The sequence below is a fragment of the Ovis aries genome, chromosome 2 (assembly GCF_016772045.2).
Source record: "Ovis aries strain OAR_USU_Benz2616 breed Rambouillet chromosome 2, ARS-UI_Ramb_v3.0, whole genome shotgun sequence".
In the NCBI taxonomy this organism is placed as follows: Eukaryota; Metazoa; Chordata; class Mammalia; order Artiodactyla; family Bovidae; genus Ovis; species Ovis aries.
In genome coordinates, this window is record NC_056055.1 from 235,609,514 (window position 1) to 235,628,530 (window position 19,017).

Genomic DNA, 19,017 nt, shown 5'->3' on the forward strand with positions numbered 1-19,017 from the left:
CCTGGGAGCTGTCTTACAGATCCTGAAAACCCCACCAGGTGGGGAAGTTAACTTCATGATGTTTTGTTCCCCAGTGTCTCCTAAATGCCTAGAATGATGCCTGGCATTTGGTGGGAACTCAGGAAATACTTTTTAAATGACCAATTCCATTAGAAAAGTACATGTTTTATTTACTTCTTATAGATGAGGAACCTGAGACACAGAGAAGATAAGGAATCTGTCCCAGGTCACCCAGCCAGTGAGTGGTGAGGCTGGGATTTGAACCAACAATCCTTGTTCCTAAAAACAACACTGAATTGCCTCTTTGAGACTTAAAACATGGGAACGTCTAAGTAGGCTATTTCCGGGATTCAAGTTCCTTATATTATCTAACTCTTTTTACTCCCCAAAGAATGTACTCCCAGGAATTCCTTGGTGGTTCAGTGGTTAGGACTCCTCGCTTTCACTGGTGCAGCAAAAAAAAAAAAAAAAAAAAGCGCACGACCATTCAGGTTGAGGCTGAATTTTGCTTTCTTTTTTCCTCTTAAGATATGTAAACATGATTTTCCATTTTACAGGAAAGACCTTTGAACTGGATGGGATTGTTCTTTCTGTCATGTTCTTATGGTCACATAACTCTACAGACCAAACATAAGCTTCATGAAGACACATTTTTGGATACTCTGTGTCTTTTGTTCTTTACTGATTCCCCAATATCTAAAACAGTGCCTGGAGCAAGGTGAGTGTTCCGCAGATGTTTGTCAAATGTTAAATAGATGATATTTGAGATGATAGCCGGTTAAATTTTAGCTATACTATATGGCTTTGTCTGATACAAGGTCACCATTCATCATGCCACTTTCCAATTTATTGCACATGCCACTTGTTCCTTCCTGTTTTCACTGTCTGAAAGTTCTGGAGCACCTACAGTGGACTGTAGTCCTCCACTGGCTTTTATTTCTTTGCATAACTCCTCCCAGCTCCACGTGATCTGGGTAGAGTTACCAAACGGTGGCTCAGAGGGTAAAGCACCTGCTTGCATTGCGGGAGACCTGGGTTCGATCTCTGGGTCGGGAAGATCCCCTGGAGAAGGAAATGGCAGCCCACTCCAGTACTCTTGCATGGAGAATCCCATGGATGGAGAAGCCTGGTAGGCTACAGTCCATGGGGTCGCAAAGAGTCGGACACGACTGAGCGACTTCACTTCACCGAACGTGGTGCCCCAGGCATTAAGCCATGGAGAGGTGAAGCATGGCCTGGGCCAGGCCAATCCTGTGACTGATGGACCCGTGACTGAAGTTGGCCAATCAGCTGGGAGTTTTTATTATTGTTGCTATTATTATTACTATTATTATTATAATTAGCAAGATGGATGTTATTCTTTCTTATGTTTCACGAGGGAATGAGGTGCAGGCTGTCAGTGAGGTTGCCCCTGAGGATGTCAGTGGATTTCTTTCTCGTCACAAAGAGAGTATGTGACCTGAAGGCATGGAACCAACATAAGAATAAAGGTAGAGAGAGGGAGAGGGAGAGAGTCTGTGAGGGAGGGAGGGAGAGAGAGACCTATGCCATGTTTTAATGGTAGTTCTTTAATAGTCTTTAAAATCTTTGCTTATTGGTCAGTTCAGCTTTTCTACTTCTACTAGAGACAATTCTGGTAATTTGTTTTGATAGATTGCCATCTTCCTGTGAATCTGCACATTAGTTGCCATGATGTTATTATGTTATTTTTAAATTCCCTTAGCCGCTTCTATATTCATATATGTATACATGTGTGTGTTATACTTAATTAGGCTTGCTAGTGATTTTGTACTTTAAAAAATGTTTTTGAAAACCCAACTTTAGTTTATCCTTTCAACTCCTTTTTATTTCTTTCTTTGCTACTTCATTCATTTTTAATTTTATTTTTATTCATTTTCTTCAACTTTCCTTCATTTTGTAATTTCTCTAGGCCTTAGGTTGCATATTCAGCTTATTTGCATTCAGCAGTTTTTTTTAACAGTAAAATAATTTGAAGTTATAAATTATCTTCTGAATAAAGATCACTGTACCCCATAGGTTTTGCTACAATGGGTTTCTCTTTCCCTTAATTTGATTATTATAATTTCTGTTTTTATTTCCTCTTTACCAGGTATTGTCTTCCATCAACTTTTCCTGGCTAATTCTTACTTGTTCATCAGATTCAGCTCAGATATTATTCCTCAGGGAAATCTTCCTGACCCTGCAAATCAGGTTAGGACTTCTTGTCGTAAACTCTTCCAGAACTGATACTTCTTAATACATCAAGAATGATTATTTGTGCCACCATCTGTTACTTTCTCTTCCTTACCAGACTAAGCTCTTCAGTGCAGGGACCATGTTTATCTTGTTCAGGGCTTCAATATGTATTTATTGAATGAATGATTGAAAACTGGTTATCAGGGAGAATGTGAAACAGTACAACTCTTTGGGAGGGGAACTTGAAGATACTTCTTAAAAATACCTGATTGGTTATGCATTCACCCTTTAATCCAGCAATCCCAGTTCTAGTATTTTAACCTAAAGACACACTGGAAAAAATGCTAAAATGATTTATTGCACAAGGTTATTCATTGTGGCATTATTTGAGATACAAAAGGTTGGAACCAATCCAAATGCCCATCATTAGGAGACTGGCTGAATCAGCTGTGGTCCATTCACACAGTGGAATATTCTCTGGCTGTAATAGGAAATGTGGAAGGTCACTGCAATGGCGTGATCTCCAGATGTATTGCTAAGTGAAAAAGCACAACTTTGTAGAACTGAATATCTAGGATGCTATTTTCTGTGTAACAATGGGGCAGGAAGAGTTATAAATATGTATACAAATTGTTTATATTTGCAAAAAAATAGTAAAAGAATAAACAAACATATAAAAAACCCTTGAAAATGATGACTTTTGTGGGAAAGAATAGAGCAGAGGGACAGTGGTGGAAGGGATATTTTCTTACACATAGACTGTTGTGTGGTTTTGACTTCAGAATCAGATAAATATTTTCCACATTCAAAAATAAGATTAAATCAAAAGGAAAGGAGAAGAAAAGCATCTCTAGAATTTGAAAGCAACCTGAAACGAAGGACCTTGAATGTATATCAAGTTAGTGATATAACCAAGTCAGTAAAAATGATTGCTCTAGTGTTCCAATGGGCTTTACGAAACAACATAGCTACTGTATCTTTTTAAAAAATTAATCTTTTTTAGTTGCTATTTTAATTATTGACTTAGCTGTTCTGAGTCTCTGTTGCAGCATTCTGGATCTAGTTCCCTGACCAGGGAACTGAACCCAGGCCCTCTTTACTGGGGCTCAGAGTCTTAGCCACTAGGCCACCAGGGAAATCCGTAAAGAAACATTTTTGAAGGTCAAAAAGAACTGCAAAGAAATCTTAACGTTTCATTTGGAAGTCTTTCTGTTAGTAAAAATACTGGCATTATTTCTGAAACTAGTTTATATAAATCACAGGATAATGCAAATAAATAATGATGATGGACTGGAATCTAAGATCTTCAGTGGATTCGAGAAAAGAGATATGAGGATAAGACCAAAGAAGTTAAGTAAAAACCTTAAAATGTTACATTTGAGTTGGAAATAATAGCAGAAACTTGCAATCCTTTTATTTTTCTGTTCTAAAGTATATATTTTCCAGTTCTGTCCACTGAAAATGTTGGCAGCAATGATAACCCTTTATCAATGAGCATATCTAGAGCCCAGATTGTGTCCTCCAACTACCAAAAATCTCAGTTCCTTGGAGACTGGCTAATTCCAGATCTGCGGCAGGAAATAGACAAGATGAGTCTGGGAAATCTTGTTGGGCCAGAAAGCAAGGACATTGTCAAAGAATAAGGGGGTCATGTCCAAAGGATGTATAGGAGCCGAAAAGAAAAGCAAGATAATGAATGAAACACATTGACTAAATAAACATTTATATATCCCTATTGATACTCAGAGAAAGAAGGCTTCAAATCAACCAAATATCATTAAATACCATTGGAGGTAACCAGGGCATAATTCCTCATCCTGAGGATTAGCCATGAAAAGGAAAGAATTAGGCCTTTATCCTGTCATTTTTCTACTATTTCATCTCAACTTAAAAGCCCTAGTTTATGAGAGAAAGTTCCCTATAAAAAATTCCAAGTAATAAATGTGCAAGGATTGATAGGATTAGAAAATCATCTTTTTTACAGCCCTTAATAAAATAATGGGTTCAGGCAATAATCACCGACGGATGAAATTATTATACTAAAAGTTGACAGGGAGTTTTATGATGGAGGGATCAGATTGTCACCCCCTGAGCCCACTGGTTAATCTTAGTATCACTGTGTGTGTTTCCTGCTACAATGTCATGTGACACGCATAGCCCTGCCTGTCAAGTATCTGCCTTTGCTTGGATTCCCTCAAAAAGGCAGACCATAGGAAAAGGATCTGAGCACAAGTAGCTTATTTGGGAGATGATCACAGAAAGTACCTTTATGGGAGCTTGGGGAGGTAAGGCCAGGAAGGCAGAAATCCAATACAAAGTGAATTAATGAGCATATCACTTAGACACTGGGTCCCAGTTTCTCTGGGGACCCTCTGAAATGCTATGCAGGCAGTGCTAGAAACCTCCTCTGAGAGGCAAGCAAGCTAGAATGTTGAGCCACCAGCTCCCATCCTGCTTGGTCAAAGATTACTCCTGGGAACCTCCCTGATTAAGAATCTGCCTGCCAATGCTAGGGACACAGGTTCAATCCCTGGTCCGGGAAGTTTCCACATATCATGGGGCAACTAAGCCCGTGGACCAAACTACTGAAACCTGAGCATCCTAGAGCTTGTGCTCTGCTCCAAGAGAACCACCCTCCCCGCCAAGGAGAAACCCGAGCACCGCAACTAGAGTAGCTCTCGCTTGCCACAGCTAGAGGAAGCCTGTGGGCAGTGATGAAGACCCAGTGCAGCCATAAATAAATAATACATGCACACACAAATAAAAACAATTTTTAAATTTCACTTCTGTTGTATTACTACCCCAGAGAATGCCCTCAGTGTGCAAGACTCAGCAGGGCATTGGTATAGCACGTCTGCAAGTGGAGTCTAGGATTGACCAAGAGGATCTAGCCAGGCATCAGCTCCAGCTGCTTTGTGTCCTGCTGCAAGAGTTGACTTCTAGTGACAGGAACTCCATGAGGAGGAATGAGATGAATGATACACATAGATGAAGGCAGACAGATCCAGAATGGAGGACACGCTACAGGACAAATGACTTCTTCAACATGCTGTTCTCTGAGCTAGTTACCCTGGTGAGCAACAGGCCCAATACCACTGGGGCCCCTCTGAGGACCCACGAGAAGCAGGCTTTGGAGTTGTGCCTGGTAAGACCAGAGAGCTGAGGTGTTTATCGTGCACTTCACGGCAGAAGGTTACTCTCAGGGCATCAGCTTTCTGCATTTCCAAACTGTGCCTGCTGGAAGGCTGAGTGGCTTTCCCCAGCAAAGCAGAAAGCCCAGGGAAGCCACAGAGCCCAGGGGTGGCAGGGTGAGGTACACAAAACTGGCTCCCCAGCTGCCAGGAGTCAGCGGGCCAAAGGGTTGTGGGGAGGGACACCATCGTTGTCTGGAAGCATATTGGCAAATTCTCATGTGTTCTCAAAAACAAATGCCTTTTGCTACCCCTGCTACTGGGTACCTCCTGTAGATACCTCTGGTCCTCACCAGGTACCAGAATTTCCCCTGTGAAAGCAGGCTGTGATGTGTGATGCGTGTGTGTGTGCGTGTGTGTGTGTGGAGGGGGGAGTGTGAAGGCACTTGTAACAGCAGGTGGTGCTCAGAGTTTCTGTGCTGGGTGCAGCTCATTTCCTCCTCACAGACATGGGCTCTGTGAACGTTCAAGTTCAAACATGTCACTTTCCTGTTTAAGATCAGCCCAGCAGCCCTGCGGCACCTCCTGAGATGGTGAAAAGAGGCTGGAGGATGGGCTGCTGCTCAGCTGCCTGGGTCAGGCACCTGGAACTCTGGGGTTGACAGGGGTATTGAGGGCTTGGTGGGGTTATAGTGAGGCTGAGCCCCTCCATAGGTCCAGGCAGGTGCTTTGTCTCTGGTCCCTGGCCTGGATCCTGTTAAGACCCTGCCCCTGTTCTGGTCGCCATCTCTCATCTCTCAGGCTCTCTCAGCCTCACTCTTCCCCAGCTCTCCATCTGTCACTGTCTCTTCCTTGCTTTCCCACCCCGATGCCTGGTTCCCGACCACAGGTCCCATTTCTGCCTCTGTCAGGCCTTGGGCCTCCACCCGGAACTCTTCATGGCTCTGTGTCCTTCCTCCTCCTTCAGGATAGTTTTCTGCTTTTCAAACAGGAGCCACTTTAAAAAAAAAAAACAAAACTCTTATAAAAATTTTAGATTGTAAACATACCGTAAAGATATTAAAAGTTAGAGAGAGGGAAAAATTAACAATCCCTTCATTTGACTCAACAGCTGTGGTCAATTTGGTTATTTCCTTTCAGTCTTTACAAAATGAGTTTTTAAGCGTATCTTCCTATTTTGTTGTTGTTGTTTAGTCACTTCGTTGTGTCTGACTCCCTTGCTACCCCACAGACTCTCGTCCGCCAGGCTCCTCTGTCCATGCGATTTTCCAGGCAAGAATATCAGAGTGGGTTGCCATTTCCTTCTCCAGGAGGATCTTCCCGATCCAGGAATCAACCCGCATCTCCTGCACTGGCAGGTGGATTCTTTAACCACTGAACCACCATGGAAGCCCCATATCATCCTATACTTTTAATGTAATATGTTGCTTTTTTATTTTAATAATAAATCCCTCCAGTGGTTTCCAATGTCACAGCAAAACCCACAATGCCTTTAAGATGGCCTATGAGGGGAACCCTGAAGGTTCCCACCTCCTGGACACTGTCCCTCTTCTCCAAGCACAATGACAGTCTCGCTTTCCTGAACCTGCTAGGTGTGCTCCAGCCTCAGATCTTCACATTGGTTAACCCCACTGCCTGAAACGTTTTTTTTCCCCAAAAGTCTGCATGGATCAGTTCTCACCTCCTTTAAGGGTTTACTCAAGGGTCACTTTCTTGGCCAAACCTGCTGTGACCAACCCATCTAAACAGTGACAGCTGCCCTCCCAATTTGCTACCCAATTTTTCACTCTAACAACGATGTTGCAGAACAGCTCTACTGCACACATTTTATCGATGATCTTCTCAACCATCCTCTAGAGGAACATTTGATTGAAGTGGAATTCCTGGATTTAAAGGTATACACATTTAAAATTTCTATGGAATTGCCAGATTACCCTTTACTAAACTTCGCCAGTGAATACCTCCATCAAGGGCACATGACTGTGCTCTGTCTCCTTATCTGACTTTTTAATTTTTGCCAATTTGCTAAGGAAAATGTATGTTAGTGCTGTTTTAATTTGCATTTCCCTAATTAGAACTGATACTGAACATCTTTTCATGTATCAATACTTATTGGATGTTTGTATTTCTCTGTGAATCTTATTTTTCATATCCGTTGCCTGTTTTTCTATTGGATTACTAGTCTATTTTTTATTGGTTTATAGGAGATCTTTGTATATTGTGGATCTATTTAGCCAGGGTATTTTTTTACCATTATTTGGTTCTAGTCACATATAGGTTGCAGGAAGTCTTCATTTCCCTACTACCACCTTTTCTATATGAATAGCAAGGAGAAATAAGAAAGCCTTACTCATGATCAATGCAAAGAAATAGAGGAAAACAATGGAATGGGAAATACTAGAGAGCTCTTCAAGAAAATTAGAGATACCAAGGGAACATTTCATGCAAAGATGGGCACACTAAAAGACAGAAATTATATGGACTTAACAGAAGCAGAAGATATTAAGAAGAGGTGGCAAGAATACACAGAACTATACAAAAAAAAGATCTTAATGACCCAGATAATCACGATGGTGTGATCACTCACCTAGAGCCAGACATCCTGGAATGTGAAGTCAAGTGGGCCTTAGGAAGCATCACTATAAACAAAGCTAGTGGATGGAATCCCAGTTGAGCTATTTCAAATCCTGAAAGATGATGCTGTGAAAGTGCTGCACTCAATATGCCAGCAAATTTGGAAAACTCAGCAGTGGCCACAGAACTGGAAAAGGTCAGTTTTCATTCCAATTCCAAAGAAAGGCAATGCCAAAGAATGCTCAAACTACTGCACAATTGCACTCATCTCACATGCTAGTAAAGTAATGCTCAAAATTCTCCAAGGCAGGCTTCAGCAATATGTGAACCATGAACTTCCAGATGTTCAAGCTGGATTTAGAAAAGGCAGAGGAACCAGAGATCAAATTGCCAACATCCAATGAATCACTGAAAAGGCAGGAGAATTCCGGAAAAACATCTACTTCTGTTTTATTGACTACGTCAAAGCCTTTGACTGTGTGGATCACAACAAAGTCTGGAAAATTCTGAAAGAGATGGGAACACCAGACCACCTGACCTGCCTCTTGAGAAATCTGTATGCAGGTCAAGAACCAACAGTTAGAACTGGACACAGACCAACAGACTAATTCCAAATAGGGAAAGGAGTACGTCAAGGTTGTATTTTGTCACCCTGCTTATTTAACTTATATGCAGAGTACATCATGCGAAATCCCTGGCTGGGTGAAGCACAAGCTGGAACCAAAATTGCCAGGAGAAATATCAATAACCTCAGATATGCAGATGACACCACCCTTAAGGCAGAAAGCGAAGAAGAACTAAAGAGCCTCTTGATGAAAGTGAAAGAGGAGCATGAAAAAGTTGGCTTAAAACTCAACATTCAGAAAGCTAAGATCATGGTATCTGGTCCCATCACTTCATGGCAAATAGATGGGGAAACAGTGGAAAAAGTGACAGACTTTATTCCTTTGAGCTCCAAACTCACTGCAGATGGTGACTGCAGCCATGAAATTAAAAGACACTTCCTCCTTGGAAGAAAAGCTATGACCAACCTAGATAGCATATTAAAAAAGAGAGACATTATTTTGCCAACAAAAGTCCATCTAGTCAAAGTTATGGTTTTTCCAGTGGTCATGTATGGATGTGAGAGTTGGACCATAAAGAAGGCTGAATGCTGAAGAATTGATGCTTTTGAACTGCAATGTTGGAGAAAACTTTTGAGAATCCCATGGACTGCAAGGGGATCCAACTAGTCCACCCTAAAGGAAATCAATCCTGAATGTTCATTGTAAGGACCGATGTTGAAGCTGAAACTCCAATACTTTGGTCACCTGATGCGAACAACTGACTCATCTGAAAAGACCCTGATGCTGGGAAAGATTGAAGGTGGGAGGAGAAGGGGATGACGGCAGATGAGATGGTTGGATGGCATCACTGACTCGATGGACATGAGTTTGAGTAAACTCCAGGAGTTGGTGATGGACAGGGAGGCCTGGCACGCTGCAGTCCATGGGGTCACAAAGAGTTGGACACGACTGAGTGATTGAACTGAACTGAACTGACTGACCTCTTCTATGCGAGCTGAAGATCCCATCCCCTGATTTGGGAGCCTGGTGAATGTCCTGAACTGTTTGAAAAAGGAATGCATTAATAAGGGTAAGTGTAGACGGGGCTGCTCAGCAAAGTTGAGCAGGACAAGGGTGCTACTCAGGACAAGGGTAGCCATCACTCCCGCTGAGCACTCCACACAGCGGCCAATGAAGGCCCAGGTTGGTCAGTGAAGAGTCGACTAATGTGGCCCTTCGGCCAAGGTGGCCTCTGGTGCCCACTTAAGTGGCCACAGAAGATCTGCTGGTGATGGTCCAGTGCCCAGAAAGCCCCCTGGTAGTGGTGATGGAGAGGGCTTAGCAGTCTCTGGGCACTGACTCCCTTCCCCTCCTTGTGGTCCCACACGTCAAGTTCCCTCATCCCAGGCCCCTACCCACCGACCTCTTCCAAGGTCATGCCTCCTCCCGCTCCTTACCCCTCTCCCAGCTCAGTGACCCCATTTACTTCCCCAGATGGCACGTGATCTGGGTTGTCTCTGTTCTCTTTTCCATCTATAGTTAACGCATAAACTCTGCCTCCAGCTTCCTTCAGGACCTTCCCTTTCGATTTTCAAGAACATTTTCTTCTCTCGGCAAAAGCAGTCTCTTGCAAATCAAAGGCTCTGCCTTTCAAACGTGTGGTTTCTGATGTGAGCTTCAGCAGACTATCTGGGAAGTTAAAAAACAATGACATCTGAACGTTGGCTGTTTCCTTCTCTTTGTATTCCTGCTATGAAAGCACTCATTCTCCTGGAGGTAGAGTGGGACCTCTGATTGACGTGAGGAAGTGGGGAAAATAAAAGGATAGTTATTTCGAGATGTGCTTGTGTTGCCTTCCTGCATGTCAATGACAGGTTTGTTTTCCAGGCTGTTACATGTCTTTTCACTTTGCTCCCATAGTCTTCTGTCATTCAGAAGTGAAATGTTTCTGTGCAGTCAAATCTATCCACCTTTCCCACTTTTCTTCCAATGGTTTATGAGGTTTGTGTTTTACATGTAGTTCTTTAAATCAAAGGTACTTTGTGCGTGTGTCTGGTGTGAGGTGGAGTTCAAATTTTGTGGTTTTCAAATTGGACAGTCATTTGTCCTCATGCCATTGATTAAATAGTCTGAATTTCCCCTATGGATTTGAAATGGTACACTTGTGATAGATAGATAGAATTTCCCTTGTTTTATAAGTATTTTTATTTCTGGACTGGCAGTTGTCCCTTAGTTTTATTCATTAAATTTTTTTCTTGTGGGAGAAGGAAAGAGATGGGGAGTTATTGTTTAGTAGGTACAGAATCTCAATTTGGGATGATAGAATAATTCCAGAGATGGATGGTGGTGATGGCTGTATAACAATGTGACTGTACTTAATGCCACTAAACTATACACTTAAAAATGATTAAAATGATAAGTTTTATGTTATGTATATGTTACCACAGTAAAAATTCTAAAATTGTTTTTTATTTGTGTGTATTTTCTGTATATCTTTTCTTCCAGTTTAACCTAAGAATTAGCTTGTCAAATTCCATTGAAAAAAAACTTCGATATTTTGATTAAAATTAGATGAAATTTATAGGTGACTTAGGGGGGAAGTGACATCTTTATAATACCGAGTCTTTCCATCCAGGGACACGATGTGTCTCTCCACTTATTCAGATCTCCTTTTATGTCCTTCGGTAAAGTTTTATAATTTCATTCACAGCAGCTTAGTCCCAGATATATAGTGGCTTTAGTTCCCATTGTGAATGGAATCACGAGTGTAGCACAGGGCTGTCACTTAGGTCTATCCCCAGCCTAGCCCCTCAGATGAATGACGGGGTCCAAAAGACACATGAGGCAGGAAGTAAAAATTACACGATTCATTTCACCAAAAGCCTCTGCAATAGGCAACAGGCGAATTCAAGCGAGCTGAGCTGAAGAGATGGCAAGGGCAAGAGGATGGTCGACCTTCAGGATCAGAGAGACCCGAGTTTGTCATCAAAAGGCCAGGAAGAGGGAGAAATGCAGAGGCTGGAGGTCGGCACTGATGCTCATCATTAATGCTGATATAGCTAAAATGCCTCTTTCACTTTGCAGAGCAGATTGTGACTTTGAAACCAGGAGACCTGAGTTTGAACCCTGACTGCCACTCACTAACTGAGTGGCCTTGGGCCAGTTGCTTAGCTTCTCAGAAGCCTAGAGTCTTCATGAGAAAAATAAGTGTGAATGCTTCCCTGATGGCTCAGGTGGTAAAAAGTCCACTTACAATGCAGGACACCCAGGTTTGATCCCTGGGTCAGGAAGATCCCCTGGAGAAAGGAACAGCCATCCACTCCAGTATTCTTAACTGGAGAATCCCATGGACGGAGAATCCCATGGACAGAGAAGCCTGGCAGGCTACAGTCCATGGGGTCACAACAAGTCGGACACGACTGAGCGACTAGCACTTTCACTTTACTAATTATATATTCAGCTGTTTAATTATTTGTCTGTCTCCCACTGGACTGTAATTCCACATGGGTAGGCTCCATCTCGAACTGCACATTCATAAATGTGCAGGGTTGCTGCTAGCCTGTCCAGTCCTCTCCAGGGAATTTGAAAAAGGCATCCTTTTGATGCCTGTGAGCTCATAGCTCTGTGAGCCCCTATCTTCGTGGCTGGGTGTATGTTGCATCTTGATCCCAACTTGTCCTTGTCCTGTGTGCTCTTGTGCAGTGAGTCACCCTCCCTGTGTGTCACAGGTCTGGAACGTGGGATGCTCTCAAGAAATTTATTAAATAAGTTGATGATTAGATGTGGGGTTTAGAGAAGGAGATGAGGAAGCCCCTGAAGGGTTCTTGTTTGTGTTCAAAAGAAGTTCTCTGCTTGCAGGTGCCCAATAACAAGGAATTGGCGAAGTGCTTTATTTCCTGTTGCAAGAGCTCAGGATGGCATCTTCCAGCACCCAGCCTGGGACCTCTACAGGAATGGGCCAATCTGATGACCTGGTGAGAGAGACCACCCAGGGCTTCCTTGCGTGAGGCCTAGGGAGCCTTCTAGAGGCAGCCTCCCCAGGGAGGAGGGAGCCTGACTTGGTAACAAAACCTTGAGCAACCCAGGGAAATAGAGATGAAAAGTAAGCGGGGAAGCTCTCTGTGGAGGGGAACAAAGTGGTGCCCTGAAGGCTGAGGAGGAGCCAGACACATGAAGAGCAGGGAAAGCATTCTAGACACAAGGACAGTGTGTGCAAAAGTTTTGAGGCTGGGGAGAGGTTGCTTGGTCCCTTTGGGGAATTGAATGTTGGCCAGGGTGGCTGGCCCTCCATCTGTCTTTTCTTTTTAAAAAATTTTAATTTATTTATGGCTATGCTGGGTCTTCCTTGCTGTGCGCAGGCTTTCTCTAGTTGCGGTGAGCAGGCTTCTCCTTGCAGTGGTCTCTCTTGTTGTGGAGTAAGAGCTCTAGGTGAGTGGGCTTCAGTAGTTGCAGAGTGTTGGCTCGGTAGTTGTGGCACACGGGCTTATATGTGGCATCTTCCTGGATCAGGGATTGAACCTGTGTCTCCTGCATTGGCAGGAGCATTCTTTACCACTGAGCCACCAGGGAAGCTTTCCATCCATCTTTTCATAGAATCTTCACCAATCAGGTGCCTTTTGGAATGTCCTGCAACCATCCTCCTCTTTGTGAACTCTGTGAAGTTCAAATAACTGAGTCATACCCTGACTACACCATTGTCTCCCCAGCATGTCTTTTATCTCTGAGTACAGCCAGCCTAGGAGTTGATAGAGTCGTCCCACTAAGCTAGAGAAGAACCCTAGCTCTACTGTGTATCGACTGGACTTTGTCTACCCTTCCTTCTCCATCTCAAAAATGGGGATAAGAAGACCAATCTTACACAGTTGTTGGGGAAATTCTTAATAATAAGGGCAAGAACAAAGGAAAGATATTTTAAAACTCCAGGGAAAAGATAAAGATGCAAAATAAGGAAATATACAAGCACATTCCTTGTGCTTGAACAGTATTCAGATGTTTACGGTAATCCTTAAGCTTTTATTTTTCTTCTTTCTGTGCTGGTCAGAACTTCCAATGCAACACGGAACAAAAGCAGTAAGAGTGGGCAATGTTGTCTTGTTCCTGACTTTAGAAGAGATAGAATGTGCTCCATCCAGTATGAACACTAGCTTAAGAAACTGTGGGAATGGTGAAATCTGAGTCCTCACAGAACTGATCTCTTTCTTCTTGCAACTAAACAATGGTTTTCATGTTTCAACCACCCCAGGACTCCACACTGCCTAAGGCAGTAAAGTTTTTTTTTTTTTCCCCAAAAAAAGACCAATGTTAAAGGCCTCTTACCCTTTCCCAATCTCAGATCTTCAGAGTTCACACATTCATTCCAAATGCCTGAACATCCTAGAACACCCCCTTGATGGCATCTTGAATTATAATTTAGACTGTTTTTCCTGTGCCTTTATGCCTGCCTGCCTTTGTATAATGATCTTCCCTCTGTCTGGGACACCCTCCCTTTCATGTACTCCCACTCATCTGTCCAAGGCCAGCTCACTTCTCCAAGGAGGCTCTCCTCCTACCCTCTCTAGCACTTAACATCAGACTCTTTTATGCACAAGGCTTACATGCATAAGACTCTGAGGCACAGGCCCCAACACATGCAAGAATCTTTAAGTATCTGTTGCACAAACACACGCATGCTGAGTCACCTCAGTCGCGTCCAACTCTTTGTGGCCTGACCCTGTGGACTGTAGCCCACCAGGCTCCTCTGTCCATGGAATATTCTCCAGGCAAGAGTACTGGAGTGGGCTGCCTGTAGAGGATCTTCCCAACCCAGGGATCGAACCAGCGTCTCTTATGTCTCCTGCATTGGCAGGCAGGTTCTTACCACTAGCGCCACCTGGGAAGCCTGTACAAACACATAAATGAACCCTAAGATTCTGGATCACCAAAAGGAAAAAAAAATCCCCTTCTTCTAACAAATCTAGATGGCTTTGCTTCAGCCTCCAAACTCCCACATGTGTTCAAAAATGTTGTCTTCTGCCTTTATGCTGGCTCAACACTTCAGCTGAAAATAAAATTCCTGAGTCACACTTTCTCTCCTTGCTGACGTTGTAGGTGGTGCTCTATTGAATTCCAACGCTGGATTCTGCCGCCGAGTCAGAGGTCAGCCTTATTTCCCCACCTTGTATGTGATTTGTTCCCTTTCATGGAGTTGCCCAAAGGATTCTTTCTGAACTTTGGAAATCCCACTGCTTTCTTAGAATATATTTGGTATGGATCATTTTGAGTCAGTTTTCATGGGTCTCATTAGCTTTTCAATGTCTCTTTTCCCCCTAAAATATGTCCTTGAACTGTATCTTGCAATAATATTGTTTGATGCCATTGTTTTGGTTTACTTCTTCTGTTATGTACATATGGCTTCTCTTTGTCATTTTATTTCATCAGTTAAACTTAAAAAAAAAACAAAAAACCTTTTCATTTCAGGTTTCTCACTTTATAATTTCTCCTCCCTTACCGTGTTTCAGCAAAGCCTTTTCTCTTTTGTGTTACTTTCAGCTTGACTTCCATTTCTGTGACATTGTATGGGGTTGGCCAAAAAGTTATTCATAAGATATTATGAAAAAATTCGGATGAACTTTTTGGGCAATTTCCTTTTGTTACCATATCACTCTGAAAAATGAATTCTCTACTTCCCCCTGAAGCTCTGTTCCGAGCTTCCTTGCTTTTATCTGCTTCCATTTCAGATTTCTCCCGGTTTCCTCAAAGATGGCCTTTGCCTCATTTTTCTCCTTCTTGTTGCTTTATGGCAGGAGAAGTGGGGAAGGACCAACTTTTTCAAATAGGACATTCCAACTGCATCGTGAATAACCTCACTTCTCTCCTCTACAGTGATTGGCTGCTGAGCCTACAGGATTCACGGGATGAGCCTTTGTTAACCTCTCTGGCCTCATTTTCAATGTTCTCCACTCTGTCCACAGTGAACTCTTTGGTTTCATTTCCTTCTGAAAGCCCAGCATCTTTCCTTCTTCAAGACTCTGAATCATCCTTCTTTGCCTTTCCTCTGCCCTATCAAGTCTCCAGTGCTCAGCACCTTTCCTCCTGGTGCTCGGAGTCAGGACACTCCGTTATCTTCCCCCATGTTGCCCTAATACCGTTCAAGCAGTGACACGGGACACTTCAGTAGCCCACGAGGCTTTGTTCAGGGTGAAAGCACAATTCCCATTTGGCCTTTTGAAATTCTGACATTAGTAATGGGATCCCCATTGCAGGGGTAGCCAGAGTTCCTGAGATACCTTGGGTGGGAAGGAAGGTCTTAGTGAGGAAAGGCCAGGTGCCTCCCAGGGGTTTTTAATCCAGTGAAGAGGGACAGAAGAGTCAGCAAGGTTTTTTTTCCTGGTATTGTTTGGGCAAAACCATGGGCATCAGCCAGTGGCAGGGTGGGGCACTGGTCCACAGAACTCTCGGAGGGACCAGGGCTAAGCTGCCTGAGACAGCTTTGGTTGTTCTTTTAATTGTGTTTTGATCGCACACATGACATTTAAACAGCACTAAAGGCAATGTTTAAAAAGAAAGAGAAGCCACTGGACCCCATCCATCTTACACATCTGATGTGCTGGAAAGAGGCCTGGGCTTAGAGTCCAGCACACCAGGCTTGGCAGCCTGCCGATTCCTGGCTGTGCCACCTTGGGCAGGCTATTGGCCCTCTCTCTGCATTAGCTGCCTAAACTGTAAAGGGGAACAACACCTTCCTCATGGGGATTATTTGAGGACAATTGGGGATGTGAGTGAGATCAGGTTTGTGGGATTCCTTAGGCATAGTGTCTGGGGTCTGGTGGATACTCACTAAAGTGTTTTTTTTTTTTTTTTTTTTGCTATGAAGGCAACGGTTTTCATTTTCTTTAAATTTTCAGAAAGCTTCTGCCAAGCTTTCATCAAGTCCATATGAACATTTTGCACTTGTGATCATGCTTGAAATTTAATTTTGCACTCTGCTTGTAAACTTACTGTTTCCTAAGCACTTGTTTCAACGTGTTCATGATTATTTCATGGTGGATGTGCCATTGAATCAATGTGTCATTATTTACGTAACCATTTTCCCACTTTTTTCAGTGGACGTGTTTCAGTGTCTAAATAATTCCACATCGAATTCTGTATTCTGTATTATTGTTGCTTTCATTGGTATCTCATTTTTATTTCTCCTGCAGAAAGTTGACTATTCCTCCATGTTTACTTACTCCTCTGTTTCCTCACCTGAATTGCCTGCTCGTGACCTTTGTCCAGATCTGTCTTAGCTACTCTGATATTTTTTATCGCTGTGTACGAAATCTTTACATAATGAAGGCACTAACTATTTGCCATTTTCCCCTCTCTCTGGGTTCATTTCATTTTAGTTGTTTTCTAATAGAAAAACTTAGTGTTTCATCTATCAGTTTTTGTGTTTTTTAGAAGATCTTTGTTTATTTTATTTTTGGCTGCACTGGGCCCTATTGCCGCTCCCAGGCTTCCAATAGTTGTGGAGAATGGGGGCTACTCTCTAATTGTGGTGCTTGGGTTCTCATTCGGTGGCTTCTCTCGTAGAGCATGGGCTCTGGGCGCACTGGCTGCAGAATCGGTGACATACGGGCTCAGCAGTTGTGGCGCACGGACTTAGCTGCCCTGTGGCATGTGGGATCTTCTGGGACCAGGGGTCAAACTGGCATCCCCTGCATTTCAAGGTGGATTCTTAACTACTGGATCATCAGGAAAGCCTCCTTTGCGCTTGTGATTTCTTTGGTTGAGTTCATCAGTTACCCAACAAACACCGCATGGTAGATGAACCGCATGGAAAGATATGGGGCAAGGGAGGAAAAGTTACCCCAGTTCTTGATTTCCAGAAGGTCTCAGTTAAGTTGATGTTACAGGCATGAACACAATCATGATGCTGCCTTATCATGAACAGAAGGGTTGCACCAGCTCCAGCATCAGCAGTGGTCTGAGTTGTTTCTCTGCAACAGGCCCTGTTCTGAGAATTTGCTTTTACTCTCTCATTGAAGCAGCACAACTCTGAGACTTAAAAACTATTATTACCCCTTTTTATAGATGAGGAAAATGATCCTCAGAATGATTACAAGACTTACCCAAGCTCCAGCAGCTAGAAAGAGCTGAAGCCAGTATTTGAAATCAGCCACCTTGCTAGTTTTTGTACTGGCATTTCCAGTACTCGTGCCTGGAAAATCCCATGGACGAAGGAGCCTGGTGGGCTGTGGTCCATGGGTTCGCTAAGAGTTGGACACGACTGAGCGACTTCACTCTCACTTTTCACTTTCATGCATTGGAGAAGGAAATGGCAACCCACTCCAGTATTCTTGCCTGGAGAATCCCAGGCAAGCCTGGGGGAGCCTGGTGGGCTGCCGTCTATGGGGTCGCACAGAGTCGGACACGACTGAAGTGATTTAGCAGCAGCAGCCAGGCTGTAAAGCTTGCCTTCTTAACCACTACCCCAGGGCATCCCCAGGGTGGTGACAGTGGTGATAATGGTAGTGGTAAGGGATGGGGCTGTAAATCAAAGAAGGCCTCCAGGAGGAGGTGAGACAAGACTGAGAAATGAGAGATGAAGATACCTCCACCATCAGGTAAGGGGCTGGGGAGGAATGCTGCTAAGCTGCTATGGAGAAGGCAATGGCAACCCACTCCAGTACTCTAGCCTGGAGAATCCCATGGATGGGAGGAACGGGTATTCCACAAAGAAGGAGCAGCTCTGGGGCTTCCCTGGTGGCTCAGTGGTGAAGAATCTGTCTGGAGGCCGCAATTACTGAAGCCTGCGCACCCTAGAGCCCATGCACAACAAGAGAAGCCACAGCAATGAGAAACCTTCGCACTATAACTAGAGAAAAACCTGTGCAGCAATGAAGACATGGCACAGTCAAAATTTAAATTATTTTTTAAAAAAGAAAAGGAGTAGCTTTCCCAAAAGCATGAAGCTGTACCCCTCCCCAACCAGAGACTGTAATTTGGCCAGTAGCCTCAAAGTACAGGTGTTCTTTCATTGCCCATACTTTATTTAATCTGTGTATTCTTCACAGGCTCCATGTTAGGTGTTAGAGATACAGAGGTGAACAAGACATTCAAGGAACTCAAACTGGGGCTCCGTAACAACCCAGAGGGAGGGGAGGTGGAAGGGATGTTCAAGTGAGAGGGGACATGGGTAAACGTATGACTGATTCATGTTGATGTTTGCTAGAAATCAATGCAATACTGCAAAGCAATTATCCTTCAATTAAAAATAAATACATTAAATAATAAAAAAAGCAAGACGTTCAAGATAATACCTGCTTCACGGAGCTTTTGTTCAAGGTAGGGGGAAGCAGATAAGACAGATATACTGAAAGTTTATCATTCATTACTGACTAACAGTTAAAACAATTCCTTTCTACATATTGACAAGCCTTTATATCTTAAGTTTCTCCTTCCCAAAGCAGAAGTCATCTCCCCTCGTAGGGTATAGGCATGTGATCTACTTTCCTCCAATCACACTCATCCTCCTGAGATATCAACCAGAAGATAGGCTGTGTGGGAGCAGCTGTGTGTGGGGTACACCTTTTGCTGGCCTGGATGGTGGC

The 19,017-nt window shown here is 43.4% G+C and overlaps 1 long non-coding RNA gene across 2 annotated transcripts; it reads left to right on the plus strand.

Annotated features, from left to right (window-relative positions):
• The first annotated feature begins 1,000 nt into the window (after nucleotides 1-1,000).
• Nucleotides 1,001-18,723, plus strand: LOC132659238 (uncharacterized). Of its 2 annotated transcripts, none has more exons than XR_009599443.1 (5): nucleotides 1,001-1,490; nucleotides 2,111-2,211; nucleotides 3,459-5,341; nucleotides 12,305-12,420; nucleotides 14,534-18,723. It is a non-coding gene; the product is annotated as an uncharacterized LOC132659238 (long non-coding RNA). The 2 variants fall into 2 exon arrangements; XR_009599442.1 differs by having other exon boundaries at nucleotides 5,003-5,341.
• Nucleotides 18,724-19,017: the final 294 nt, after the last annotated feature.